At 46.0% G+C, this 14,965-nt stretch overlaps 1 protein-coding gene across 1 annotated transcript in view; it reads left to right on the top strand.

The window, feature by feature from the left end:
• The first annotated feature begins 2,781 nt into the window (after positions 1 to 2,781).
• The window catches only part of GNB4 (G protein subunit beta 4), a 62,198-nt gene continuing 50,014 nt past the window's right edge, over positions 2,782 to 14,965 (top strand). The window contains exon 1 of the mRNA XM_075003648.1: positions 2,782 to 4,679. The gene's annotated coding sequence lies outside the window, so the exon portion shown is untranslated. The remainder of the gene's footprint in view (positions 4,680 to 14,965) is intronic.

Here is a 14,965-nt window from a genome sequence, read left to right as displayed (position 1 = left end):
TCAGTCCCAGTCTGTTACCTTTGAAGTTTGTAATGGGATCACTCATGAAATGCAAGGTAAACATGTGCCTGAAGGACACCTGTTCACTGAATAAATGAAGGACAGATGTCTTTCACTGAGAAGTACAAATGTATTCTTTGCAAGTAGGACAAAGTTATTAAAAATATCAGGCTGGTTAGCTGAGTCAGTTGGTGAAGTAAGGGATGTGCATAAACATTTTAATTTTTATGACTCAATGCAATGTAAGCAATGAACTGCTTTTTTACAGTGTATACTGTGTTATATCAAATCATTAATCAACACAACAGTAGTATCATGTTAGAAAAACGTGAGGGTTGCTTAACTCCAAAGCCTGGGCTAGATACTATGACTGAAATCCTCTTACTACATACCTAAGACTCAGTTATGCCTATAGGCAAAATTGTGCTTTAAAGGGGAAAGAAGTAGGTGCCTCACCCCAAATGTTATGGTCCATCTCAGGATTGCTGTACACTTACTTTGTAATACCTATGTACTTTCTGCATCTTCCACAGAATTTGTGGCTCAGCATGTTGGAGCAGCACAGAGAGGAGGAGATACGATCTAATAAGCAGCCTAAGTTTCATCTCACTGTTCACCACTGCCACAAGCCCAGTCCAGGCTATGGCAATTCAGGATCTGAGTTAGAGCTGCTCTCATAGGTGCATTAGCCTGTATTGGAACTGATATGGTTGCTCCCTGGCAGCTGCTGAATAGGGGAGGTACAACCTCTTTTCCCTTTGGTCCCTGCACCAGGGATGAATTCAGTTCTCAATACTAGGGTCACAAAAGCTTTGAGACGTATAAAATAGGCTTAATCCCACTCTCTCCCATACCAGTTTTACACTGTGCATATCCACTAACTTCAGGAAGATCAGCCCCATGCCTTTGAGTGCTTGTGGGAAGTATGATGAGAGGTGCCTCTAGATACATATGTGCAATGGGTACAGCCAGTGTTCCTGCCAACATAATAACCTTGCTTTCTGAACTTGGGGCCAGCTGCAAACCCCTGACCCTGTGCATACATGCTGCTTGTCTAGTTATCTGTGGGCCATCCCATGGACTACACTGCTGAGCACAAGGAGAATAATGATGGCTGCCCCCTGCTCTGGAGCACTGTTGAAGGGGCTTCCTGGTACGCGCTACACTCCAGTGCGCCAGCTGTAAGAAACACAGCACTCCAGAATACATCAGAAAGGGCAGTCAGGAGTGGTCCATAATTTGGCTGGAAGCATTTGGGAAAGCAAAGGCTTTATAGTCTCTGTTGGTTCCTCTCAGCATAGTATGAGAAATACTGTATGAAACTCTCTGCAGAGAAGCCAGCATGATAATTAGGAGCAGTTGTTGTGGCAGCTGTCCACTAGGACTAAGATTATACGTTATATCACAGAATCTTTACTCTTCCGTTTTCTCCCTTTTTGTTTCCTTGTTACTCTGTGATTCACCTATTATCCAGAGTCTAAGTCCTTTTTTAGGGACACAAAATAATCATGTGTACAAGAATATCATTTAAATGAGTGTCATGTATTTAGCAAATTAATTCATATCTCAGAAACTTTGTAAATAAACTCCATGTTTAGTTTCACATTGTAGAATTATTGCCTAACAGGTATTCATTGCTAATGGAAGGGCATTGTATGTAGCATAAACATAATCTGTGACACACAGCTAATTTCTTCTTTGAAACAGAACAGTTCTGGTGATAATTAAGCTTCTCTCTTGGTATCTGAGGTGTTCATTCAGTTTTACTGCTTATATCCAATGCTTTATCCAAACAAAATTACTTTTAGGAGCTGATTGAGCAGACTTCTGAGCATTATTTTCCCTCTAAGACATTACTACTGGGAACATAACACTGCTGCCCCCTTTTTAAGGAGATGGGACTGCCTCTAAACTTAAGTAACTTTTAAGAGGATAATATACATTAGAGTGAATTGCCTTTATCACTAGTTTTGACTTGGTTTTCTGTGAACCAACACTGGTTCATGTGAACAGTTGCAGGCACAAAGACTATTCAGCAATGTTTTAAAAGGTGCCTTTGCTCTCTCTGGACAGATATTAAATTTCTAAATCTTTTCTTTATGTTGTATTTCAAATTCTCCTAAAATACAATAGGTCAAATCACATGGTACTGCCTCATATGGCCACATCTGGTTGCTCAGAACTTGCATGAACTTCATGCAAACATGTATGAAGCTATCAAATTGATTCTTGCCTATGAATTCATGCAAAATCAAACTGTGCCAAAGTGTTTAACAACTGAATCAGAAGCTTTATGAACTTGAGGGCCTGTGAACCCATAACAGCCAGTTCGGATTCAAGCACTGTCTAATTTTTTGTAGAACTGGCCTTAGAAAATATTGATGAATCTCAGCTATAATTGATAACATGGTATGAAAAAAATGACAAGGCCTATTTTAGTCGCATTCTTTTCTCAGATCCCATCCTTAATCATGCTCCTTTCTGGAGTTATCCCAAGAGCTCTTTCTCTTTAAATCTTCTGACGTCAGAGATGTGAATCCATAGCAACTGTCTGTCACGTTGGATCAGTCCATGAAGGAAGTGGAAAGTGGGAAAGAAATTGCTCCTGTGCAATCAAGGCTCCAGTGTGAGTAAATATAAGGGATGCATTTATTTTTTTTACATTCTGGATGGATTTTTAAAGCAGTATGGGCAGCAGCAAAAGAAAACTGCAAGTATTACATCTCTTGTGAAATGTGCATAATATTTTATTTGGTGGCTGCATTTAATGAGCTAAATCAGTGGTTACTGCAACTGCTTTTCAGAGGGAATATGTTAAAAGCAATAGGGAAGCTCAGATTATATGCTGACATGATGCATCAGAAACCCAGAATGGAGACAGTCTCAGTGCTTGTCAAATTTTCTTGATGTTAAATAGCGCAATGAGTATTAGCAAACTATCTACAAACCCAGGCAATATGTAAATACATTTTTGTACAGAATTTTTGTAACTATTTATATAAAGATTTAGAGGAGTGGCCACCAGGTTGGTGTTGACCCTTTGAAAATTGTCATATCCACTGAAATGAAAGCATGCCACTGGTATTAATAAGATAAGCACTGCATTTAACATGTATCTAGTTGCAGTTGCTCTGGGCTGAATCCGCATTGTGTGTCAATGAAAGAGCCAAAACAGCTTAGGTTTTGCCTGGTGCAAATCTTATGTGAAATCTATATAGGAACACTCCACAGCCTCCTGGATGCCATTGGGATCTGCGTATCAGTGGGAAAAAAAAGACTGTGTGAGTAAAAGGGACATACTTTCACTGTACCTCACATTTGCCAACAGTAGACAGATATGGCTGAGCTGTGAGGATGCCCCAATATTTTAATTCCTTATAGTAGAGGATTCTGTTTCTCCATAGTCTCCCCAGACTATATTGTTTGAGGTTTTCATGTTGCATTAGAATGGTGTCCAATATTACAAATGCATAGTTGTAATGTACTTAAGTAAACTTGTATAGAGATGCCAGTTAGCAAATGGAATTTATATTGAGGTGCTGTGCAAGAAATTAATTTGCTTGTGGGCTCACCTGCATGTATGTTTACAGCTCAGTATTAGGCACTCACTTTAACTTGCACCCAGATGATATGCATTAGAGGAGCTCTGGTGTACTCTAGTAAGCCTTTAGAGAGGTTCCATTTTGTATACAAAGGGTCACAGAGAGGTAGCTGTGTTAGTCTGTATCTTCACATAACAAAAAAGCCATCCTGTGGCACTTTAAAGACTAACAAAATTATTTATTAGGTGGTGAGCTTTCCTGGGAGAGACCCACTTCAGATCTGGAAAACTGAGTATGCATGCATGAGATGCCTTTCAGTAATCTGAAGAAGAGTGTGGTGTATCTCAATAAGAATGCCTTTCGCCAACACAGTCCGCTATACGACAGTGTCCTTCACCTTGTCTTTTTAACAGCTCGGGAATTACTTGTCTACAGCTACACTGCGTACAGAGGAATGGAACCCTAAGCTACTCACACAGCTGTGTGGGTGTCGTGCCTCCTACTGAACGCGCACCCATAATAGGCTTGGGCAGTTATGCCGGGCATTGCGGTTTCAGTTAGGCACCAACAGCAGAACGCCTCCAAGGGTGTGGTGGATGAAATGAACACGGCCCCGGCTTCGCGGTGCGCTCCCCTGGCGCCTGAGCCGCGGGGGCCCAGCGGGCACGTTCACCGCGCGCGTAGCTACTAGGCATTAATGGAGGCCCCGCGCAGGGAAGGACAGACGCCTCTGCAAGCGGCCTGGGCGGTGGGTGGGGCGGTCCGGATGGAACGCGCGGCAGCGCTTGGCCCGTGGCGGATCTTCCCGCGTGGCGGTGGCGACTCCCTGGTAGTGGGCAAAGCCCGCTACCGGCCAATGCGCCGCCCCTTGGATTGTACCAATCCGCCATCCGCGCTGGGTCGTACCATCCTGTGGCAGCGGCGCGGGGGAGGGAGGGGCGGAGCCGGGCGGGACTGAGCTACTGCAACCGACGAGGCGGAATTAGCGGAGGCAGCGGCAGGTTTGTCGGCGTCCGGCTCGCAAGGCGCGGCTCGCCTGGCTCTCTTCTCCGTCCGCCGGGCGATGCGCGGTCCTGCTCGGCGTTAGCAGGGGCCCGCAGCACGGCTGGCTAGTAGGCACCTCCTGCGCTCTCTCAGGTAAGAGGGCCTCGCGACCTCCGTTCCCGTGGCCGGGCCTGGGCAGCGCTCCCTCTCCCCCAGCACGGACCCGCGCAGGACAGTGGGGGGTGGTGGCTGGGCTTGGGGCGGTGCGCGCGCAGCGGCTTGCCGCGAGTCTGCCGCGCCCTGAGCTGGGGGGGGCTGATGTGGCGGCGGAATGGGGGTGGGGGAGGTGTCATAGGCGTGGCCCTGAGGCGGGCGGCGGAGGAGCCTCCTTGGTGACGGGAGCGAGGCAGACTGGGGCTGCCCCCGTGAGTACCACGTGGGGGAGGGGGGGCGCCCGGTGAGCGGGACCGAGAACGGGGAGTCTCCTTGTCTTAGGAGAGCCGGGCGTGGCGCCCTCCTGTCTTGTGACCCGGGGCAGCAGCCTCTCCGCCCCGCAGGCGCTGGCTGCCTGCGGTGTTGTTGGAGGCCGCGGTGGTAGCGAACTACTCCTTTTTTTTTTGGAGGAGCGAAGTGGACCCGTGGCGCTGGGGTAGCCCAGCCCTTGGGGTGGGGGCTGGTTTAAAAATAGGATCCTGCGGTCCTGGGTGTCTCAAGCAAAATGCTTTTCAAGAGGGGTGGTGGGGGGTTATTCCAATCCCATCAAGAGGAGAGACCCCGAGTGTTCCGGATCTCCGCCTTGCATTTAGGCGGTGTTGGACGCGCTGCTGAATTGTAAAAGGTCTCTTCCGTCTCCCTAGACCAGGCAGTCCTGACTCTCCTGTAACGGCATCTTCCTCTTAAACACGAACAGTGTTTTATGCTCCTTGCTAGAACTGGCTTGCTATTAACACTCGGGTAGGAAAGGTTTCAGAACCACAGACTGAGGTATTGTGCTGTCTTATTTCACAAACGTTTATGTTGATTATAGGAGCAAAACATCCTGTGGCTAAGAAGCCCATTCCATATTAAGAAGTCATGATTACCCCGTTGTGGACAGTGGCTGTCAGTAATGCCTTGAGTATTGGAAAATGTTGTGACTACTTTTTAGAGGGAATAGCCATGTTAGTCTGTTTCCTGGGGGGCGGGGGTGGGGGAGGGAATGAAGCCAAAGCTTATGCCCAAATAAACCTGCTATCCTTTGAGATACCATGGTACTCTTTGTTTTTAATGTGGCTACTGATGCAGGTAGGGTACCACCCTTTGAATAGTGGTACTGAAAATGGCTTTGTCACATCAACACTAGGGCTGTGTCTACATGGGCACAAATCTTCGAAATAGCCATATTTTGAAGATTACTCGTTAGTATTAGGATGCTTCTGGCTCCGGTGCTTCGAAAGCACCACTTTCGAAAGCGTGTGGCTTGGTGTGGCTACACGGGGGTCCTTTTCGAAAGGACCCGCACCTTTTGAAATCTCCTTAGTCCGATCAGTGAGTGGGACAAGAGGATTTGGAAAGGTGTGGGTCCTTTCGAAAAGGACCCCCGTGAAGCTGCGCGCTTTCGAAGCACCGCAGCTGGGAGCATCCTAATGCTAATGAGGCACTGAATATTCAATTCAGCGCCTCATTAGTAATCTTCGAAATGCCCATTAGTATGGCTGTTTCAAAGATTTGTGCCCGTGTAGACGCATCCTAGCAGTTAAGCCTACTTCATTGTCAATAACAGATGAATTTTCTATTACCCAATTTCTATTTTTTGATTTATGGAATAGTTAGGGAAACTTCCTTAGTTCATGAAATGTAACACAGTGGCTACGTCTACACGTGAAGCCTACATCGAAGTAGCCTATTTTGATGTGGCGACATCGAAATAGGCTATTTCAATGAATAACGTCTACACGTCCTCCAGGGCTGGCAACGTCGATGTTCAACATTGACGTTGCGCAGCACCACATCGAAATAGGCGCTGCGAGGGAACGTCTACACGCCAAAGTAGCACACATCGAAATAAGGGTGCCAGGCACAGCTGCAGACAGGGTCACAGGGCGGGCTCAACAGCAAGCCGCTCCCTTAAAGGGCCCTTCCCAGACACAGTTGCACTAAACAACACAAGATCCACAGAGCCAACAACTGGTTGCAGACCCTGTGCATGCAGCATGGATCCCCAGCTGCCGCAGCAGCAGCCAGAAGCCCTGGGCTAAGGGCTGCTGCACACGGTGACCATAGAGCCCCGCAGGGGCTGGAGAGAGAGCGTCTCTCAACCCCTCAGCTGATGGCCGCCGTGGCGGACCCCGCTATTTTGAAGTTGCGGGACGCGCAATGACTACACGGTCCCTACTTCGACTTTGAACGTCGAAGTAGGTCACTATTCCTATCCCCTCATGGGGTTAGCGGCTTTGACGTCTCGCCGCCTAACGTCGATGTTAACATCGAAATAGTGCCCAACACGTGTAGCCGTGACGGGTGCTATTTCGAAGTTAGTGCCGCTACTTCGAAGTAGGGTGCACGTGTAGACACGGCTAGTGAGTTGTATTTGTGTTTTTTGGCTTTTTGTAGAAGTATGGGACCCCATACTTTTTTCTAGGGGTTGGAATATAACAGAAGGCTGAATCTGGAAGTATCAGTTCATATCTTCAAGAAAAATACTTACAGCTCTTTTTCTGCCAATTAGATGGCATATGTATTGGTACCTCCCACCTCTCCTGATACATTGCTAACTTTTAGAACCAAATTCCTTTCTTAGACAGAAACTTCTTATCCTATGGACAAAAGTCAATATTGACATCCAAGATTTGAATCTTGTAAAGGGTCATAGGAAATTTTTGGCTTGGTCTGAATTGGGGGCGGGGAAGTGTGTCAAAAATCTGCCATGCATTTGAGCATCAGCAAATATAGTTATGCTGCTTTAGTGCTAATCCAAGAGAGGATTCTTGCCTGCCCTGTTGTGCTAGGGTGAGCTCCCACAGAGTTACTTGAGTTTACAGTGGGAGAGTGGAAGGAGGAAAGTATGCTCATAGAATTCCATTGGCTATGTTATGTGATGCGAAAAAATACATATCAGTATGCAGTCGTGTACTTCAATAACAAAAAAAAAAAAATCTTGATAAACCAGGTACTTTTAATTGATTAAATTATTTTTACGAGATGGTGATGTTTAGTGTTTGCATTCACTTTGTGGGAGGTGTATGTACAGTGCAACCCTAAGAAAGGAAGTATGGGAACAGACTAAAACAAATGGGCTGTGTCTACACTAGCTCCCAACTTCGAAGGGAGCGTGGTAAGTAAGGTGTAGGGAGATTTACTAATGAAGTGCTGCAGTGCATATGCAGCACTTCATTAAGCTAATTGTCCCCTGCAGCAACTTTGAAGTGTTAAAAGTTCGAAGTGCCGGCTTGCTTCTAGCTGCGATTAACCTGCCAGTACTTCGAAGTGCTCAGGCTACGTCGAAGTTTCCCCAAAATTTTGAGGATATGAGGGGCTTCGAAGTAGCTCAGGTGCTTCCAAGTACTGGCAGGTTAGCTGTGGCTACATGCAAACCTGCACTTCGAAGTTGCCAAGGGGGAGAATTAGTTTAATGCAGTGCTGCATATGCATCGCAGCACTTCATTAGTAATCTCCTGACACCCTACGTATCATGCTCCCTTCGAAGTTGGGAGCTAGTGTAGGTGCAGCCATGTAGAAATATCTTAGTGTTTCTGTAATATGAGACTAGCAGTACAGTAAACCCCCAAAATACGCAGCTTCACATAGCACATAACTCACTTCAGTGCAAGTTAAGCACAACTTGAAGCCTTCCCTCAGTGGTGCTGCTGACAGCCATGCAGCTGCAGGAAAGTAGGGAGAAGCAGCCAGGAAACCAACCAGTCCTGGTAGCCTGTTTGATTTCCTGGGTCCCACAAGCAGTAGGGAGCTGGGAACCAAGTGGCAGCCTGGTTTCCAGCTCCCCTCCCCAGCTTGCATGAAAATTTGAGTTATGTGGGGATTGCAGGAAAGCAACCCCCATGTAACTTGGGGTTTTAGTGCATGAAAAATTTAAATGGGGGGGAAAAAAACCACTGAGGTGTACAGTATATTTTTAAACCAGTGAAAGAGTATTGCTATAGTTCGCATAAACACATATCCAAAGTGCAGACTTTTTGCATGATTACTCATGCAAGTTATTAAAACTTTGGTTTGATATTTAAAATTAGCTATATATTGAAAATCGTATCTTATTCTGATGTCAAAGTTCCAAGGCACTCTACCAGAATACTTGTTTAGCTCAGTTTACAGGAATTGGGATGTTTTTCTTGAGTAAAGACCAGTGATTAAATGCTAAATTGTTGGCTACAGTGTTTATGTAAATTTAATGCTATATATTTAGTTTTAGCCTTTTCATTATCCAAACTGTTTTCATATTCCTTAAGTAGCTTTACCTGCTGTTTAATTTGTCTGGTTGCCAGATTCTCTTGAATTCTTAAAAAACGGGGATTGTTTTCATGATACTTCCAAGTTTCGCTGGAAAATCTTAATTGGTCTGTAGAACTGTGTACATTGGGTGGCACTCTTGTAAGAAGGATCTTGAGTGAATGGTATGAAGATGTATGAAGGAATAAAATTTTTAAAGGTGATAGTGAAATGAATGCAAAACTTGTAAATTTTCTTTAGTTTTTACTCTCTTCTCTCCCCAAATCTGTAAATTGGAACCTTGAATAAGTCCTAAAGCAAGTTCAGTGGATTTGATGCTTCTAATTTTAGAAGTCAGTTCAAAAAGTCTTGCCAAATTGCTATGAAATCAGTGTCTGTGATGAAGTGACATTTGACGCCTTCATTATTGTGCAGCATAAACACTTATGTAGAGGGGTACAATACTAACACAGAACATTTTTTTCTCTTAATTTCAGAACACTAAATTTTATTAACATTGATGGACAGCTTAATACAATGCTTGAATAAATGTGTTTTTATAAAGCATGGATGACACTGCAGTAGTATTGGACAATATAGAAAATCTTTCTCTAGAACCCACCAAAAATTCACCACCCTTATATGATTAAGTTTGAGTCCCTTATTTCATCTTTCTCAGATATATGCAGTAGATCCCTGAGACATGCACACATGACTTTGACTGGTGGGGAAGCTGACCAGCGCTGCTGCTCTGGTTTTCCTAGCTCCTGTCAGGGGTGGCAGGTGATTCGGCTGCTGCCACTGACAGAAGTTTCCCTGCTCCTGTCAGTGGAGTGGCTGATGGGAGTGACTGGGGGATTCTGGGAGTGATTCTCAGTTTCCCAGCCGCCTGGTTCCCAGGTCCCCTCCACTTGCTGGAGTCAGGAAACTGACCAGGGGCAGCCAGTTTCCTGGTTCCCCCAAGTTGCGCAAATTTATGACTTGTGTGTTTGTGCAAGAATGCAACCCCTGTGTAAGTCAGGGGTCTGCTGTAGTCCGGTATACCTATGTGTGGTCTTGTGTGAAATTTTTGTGTTTTGCAACCTGGTGTTTTGTAATAGGATTTATGTGAATGATGCTAAACCAGGAACTAATTGAATAATCATGAACACTTAAATTTATGTTCTTTAAGGAAAAATGAAAATTTGTGGTATCTCATATTAAGTACGGTAGAGATCATAACACTTTCCAGATTATCATGGCTTTATGCATTCTATAAAGTCTGTTTCATTTAAAACAATCTCTCCTGTTGTGCAGCACTTTCAAAAGGTTGCCTGAATGTAAACCATGATGCAGTGTCTGAGTTTGCAGAGATCCTGAAACAAATACTCTGCAGTTTGACCTGCCCTGTTCATTTAATTGAATGCCAAGTTAGATTTCAGTGATGCTTCCCCTCTTTGCTCTGAAATAACACTGACATTTAGAGTGGAGGTGGAAGAGCAGAACTAAAAATTAAATAAGGGAGGCCTTACATAATAGATGTTTCAATTTTGGGGGCAAAGAAGGGATATGTTTCATTTTTTTGAAGGTGAATTTGAATTTCAAAAGTTTGAGAAATGTTAACATCTAACTCAATTGCTAAAACACCTGCAGCATGACATGGGTGAAATATCTCCGAAGAGCAAGAGGGAAAAAAAAAAAGGGAAGAATCATAGAATTGTAGGATTTGAAGGGACCTTAAGAGGTCATCTAGTCCAGTTCCCTGCACTCATGGCAGGTCAGATATTATTCATGCCCACTTAAAGGACTGAGCTGCTTTTACCCTATCTAAAGTGTGAATTTAGTCTTTTAAAGGCAGTATTTGTTCATCTGTTTGGAGAAGCCTTTTTTTTTTTTTTTTAATTTTAACCTCTCGTTAGATGTTGGATGTCAGACAAGTCTTAATCGTAAACTTTCACTACAAGCCAACTGCTTCAGACTAATTATGCACAAACCTCAGCATGGCTGTTCTAAAGTGGCATTAAAAACTATAATTTTAAGTTTAGCTTTTCATTTAATAGGATCCTGTATGAATAAAAAATGAGGTTAATAGTAATATGCTTCTTAAGAAGTTGAGGAAGCAGGAGCCATTTCTGGTGGTCACCTTCTACTTCTGTATCTTCAGTGGCGAAATAGGCCTGTTCTGGTGAGATGTGGATGCCACTGAACACTTTCTTCCTTCTCAACTCCCCCCCCCCCTCCACTAAAGAGGAGGAAAATTTGGAATCCTCAGAGGACAGAGTAGTTTTTATCAAGTAGCTATTAGCATGCACTGTCTCCTTGTGCTCATAGTTATGTATAAAATTACAGGAAAGACTTTTGGTCTGCAAATTAGAACATTTACTTCTGTAGATTACCCTTTACAGTTTCATGCCTTGGTTAGTAATTTGTAAGTGATACCACTTATGTACGTAGCTGTTTTGGGGCTAAAAAGTCCAATCTAAATACACACTTGATATTAAAGAAGCAAAAATTGATTGTCATGCTGTTTAAAAACTTTCTGCACTAAAAACTCTCAATTTTATGGAAGATTCACATCTGTGCAGCTAGATATGTTGTCCCAAGTCTTGAGCTGCTACTGAAGAGAGTGCATTGGAGAACCTTAAAATAGTTTACAGTTGTCTCTTTAAATATTTACCACTTGTTTTTGTTTTCCAGTACCTGGTGGCATTCTGACTAAAACAGTCCTCTTGTCCTAACTTTCAGAAGTTTTAGGGCCCGGTTGTGCTGACTTTCTCTCAAGCTGGGAAGGGAGAAAGGGGCTTAACCTGCCCCCTTCCACTTCAGGGCCCTCCCTCTCCCTGCCTTGCATTTCCCCCACTTTCTCCTTTAAGTGTGCCGATTCTCCTCCTCCCTCCAGGAGTTTCCCGATCACAGCAAAGCAGCAGTTTGTGATGCTCTGGCAGCACTTGGAGGGAAAAGGAAGGCTGGAGTCAGTCAGCGGGGCCACTGGTGTACCAGCAGGGTGTGGATGGAGCATGAGCAACTACTAATTTTTGCCAGGGTTGCTCCAGACCTGAGGCACCGATGGAGTCAGTGCCTCTGAGCTTGACCCTCTCCGTGCTGATCCTTCTTCTACCCAGAAAGGAGTCAGCTGGGATGTGGAGTCAGAAGGGGAGTTGAAATGTAGATGGGGGGGGATTCTGACTTGAGGTGCAACATGCAGGCTCTGGCCAGGGAGCACTTAAATACAGGTAGCTTCAGGCAGTGCAGGGGGTACTTTGGCTGGCTGCCGACCTGCCTGCTGTGGCTCTGTGCTGCTCCTGAAAGTGGTTGACTGCTACTAGCATTTCTGCCTGCCCTTTGTGGGAAGGAGTTAGCAGGTGTCTGTGTGCTGCCCACTGCTCCAAGCACTGTCCTGAAAGCTTAGCTACTGTAATGTGCTCTGTAGGTATGTCTGCACTTGAATTAAAAAGCCTGTGACAGCTGGCACGGGCTGAGGGGCTGTTCAGTTGTGTAGAAGTTGAGGCTGCCGTCCTGAGGATTAGGACTCTCCCAACTTGCAGGTTTGTTTCCCCAGACATCTACACTGCAATTAAACAGCCCCTTAGACCAAGCCCAAATTAGCTGGTATGGGCTGGCTGCAGGTTTTCAATTGCAGTGCGCACACATGCTATGACTAGGGCCCTAAAAAGTTCAGTACCTTTTGCATAATTTTATGGTCATAAGACTTTAAAAATAGTTAGTTTCACAGTTTCAGCCCTTCTTGTGCATGCGTCTTGTCGGGGCAGGGTAGCATGCATGCTCCTTACCATCCCAGGAACTATGCCAGTGGGAACTTAGTGCTCTTGGTAGGCTTAACCAAATCGGAAAGGTCAAGGGGGGAGGAGCCAGACTATGCATGTACACTGATCCTCTGGGATTGGGGATTTGGCTCAGAGCTAACAACCCTGATCTAGAAAAAGCCCTTCGTTATGTAAATAGCATTAAAAAATTCCTTGTCAACTTGGGGCACTATTGAGAGGCTGGCTAGTGATGGACAGAAGTGAAGGGTTACCACCCTCACTTCGGCACTGTGGCTGGGGGGAATACAAGCTTGGGTCAGTACTCAGCTTTAAAGCCAGTGCCAGCCCTACCAAAGTGAAGGTAACAGGGTATGGGGAGAAGGTCATCACTTTTGATGGACGACGTTTGTCTTATGACTAGATGACCATCTAGGTTTCCAGGTTGGGGGATGTCATGGGTTCTTCCTCTAGCCAGCTTCAGAGGTCTTTAATACTGGAGCAAGGGCCTAAGGCTGGAGAGGGACAGGGTTGGGAAAACCCTTTTATGTGCTGAGTTCTAGCTGCCAGTCCCTGTGGGGCTAGGGAGAGATGGTACTTCTTCCCCTGAATGGGCCAGGTCTGAGTCAAACAACCCGATTAACTTTTTGTTGACATGATGCCAACATGTTATGGTGCCAGACATATTTGTAGGTCCCTGTGGGGGCAGTGGAGCATGGCATGGAGAAATCAATTCCTGGAGTGAAGGGCCAGCCAAGAGCAGTGGGGCTCCACTCAGCCTTATGTGAGGTGACTGTTTATAAATTGGCAGCTGCCAGATGCACACTGGTCCAGCTGGCCCTGTGCTGCCAGTGTGCTCCTTCCACGTGGGGATGAGTCTGCGCTGAACCACACAGGCATCCCCCCCACTTGCATAACCACTTGACTCCCTATGTGCCCAGTGCCCCCACTCAGATATCCCCCTGCCCACAAATGCACAGCTGCCTGCCCAGCCCCACTGTAATAGCTGAGCACCCCACACTGAGCCCCTCAAGCCATAGTGTGCCAGCACACATGGATCTTTCCCAACCCCCACTGTCTAGCGTTCTTCCCCAAAGCTTCACCCTACAAGTTCACAGCACCTCACACAGAGCTCCTTCAGTGCCCATCAAAAGAATCCTCACTCACTAGCACCCCAAAACACAAACTTCCTGCACTGCCCCCTGCCCCCTCACAGCCCATCACTCCCACAGCTCCTGAGAAATCCCCTCTCCCATAGCCTGGCAGTACTCATAACCACCTCCCAGTAGGGCAAATTTGCTGGGCTGAGCTGTCAGCACAGCTGGGGCTTGTCCCAAGATGGGAATTCACTCGAGTCTGACTGTTGGGTACAGTGCGATCAGCCAGGCAGCAGAGGAGGAGCAGAGCCTGCTTGGGTTGGGCTCCTGCAGGACCCACTTGCCTGGATGGGCCAACCCAACCTTTCCACACTGTTTTCCCTCTTCCCCCATAGCTTCTGCACCAGTCCCAAAAACTTGGCTCTGGGAGGCAGGTGAGGCCCCACAGGTGGTGGGCACAACAGACTTCTGGGCATCTACAGCTGCCCTGGGGTTTGGCAGAGAAGTGGAGGGGAGGCAGCATGATGGTGGGTGGTGTACTGGGTGTAGAGGAGCTGTTTGGCTGGCTGAGAGGAACAAGTGGTGAGCCAAGGGAGGAGGGGCTAGGAGATGGAGAGGAGCCCTGGCCAGCCAGCCGAGAAGAGCAAGCGTTGGGCAGGAGGGAGGGCTAAGCCACAGAGGAGCTGGCACAGAGTAGGTCCAGGGTGTGCTGAAGAACTGATGAGTGGCATTGGGAGCAGACAGGAGCCCTTGGGTGGTTTCTGGGTGGGCTGAGAGAAGCAAGTGGGGTGAAGGGGAGTCAGCAGACAGATGGGGTCTTGGGGTACAAGTAAAGTGGCCCTTCTGAGGGCTACTGGTGCCATTGTTGTAAATGCAGTACTGCTCTGGGAACCGCCTCTGCCTGCAGGAAGCTCTGTGGCTGTGCTGCTGTTGCCATTGTTGAAGGTGGTACAGCTGCAGTACTTCCTTATTCTGTGATGATGGTTGCTTTATTTAGGAAAGGGCATTTTCATTGCAAAATAGAATTTAAGGATTACCTTTTAAGTACATCAGGAAGTCAGTTATTCTGGTTGTTCTTCACATCATGAAATAGCTGAGCAATCGAGGAAGTTGCAGAGAATCTATATGATTTTTGCCCAGAAATTTTATCATATGAGGATGTGAACAGGAAGTTATTGTC

This window comes from Carettochelys insculpta, chromosome 10, assembly GCF_033958435.1.
Source record: "Carettochelys insculpta isolate YL-2023 chromosome 10, ASM3395843v1, whole genome shotgun sequence".
NCBI lineage: Eukaryota > Metazoa > Chordata > Testudines > Carettochelyidae > Carettochelys > Carettochelys insculpta.
The sequence above is the reverse complement of the archived record's forward strand: the minus strand, read 5'-3'. Positions and strand labels throughout refer to the sequence as shown.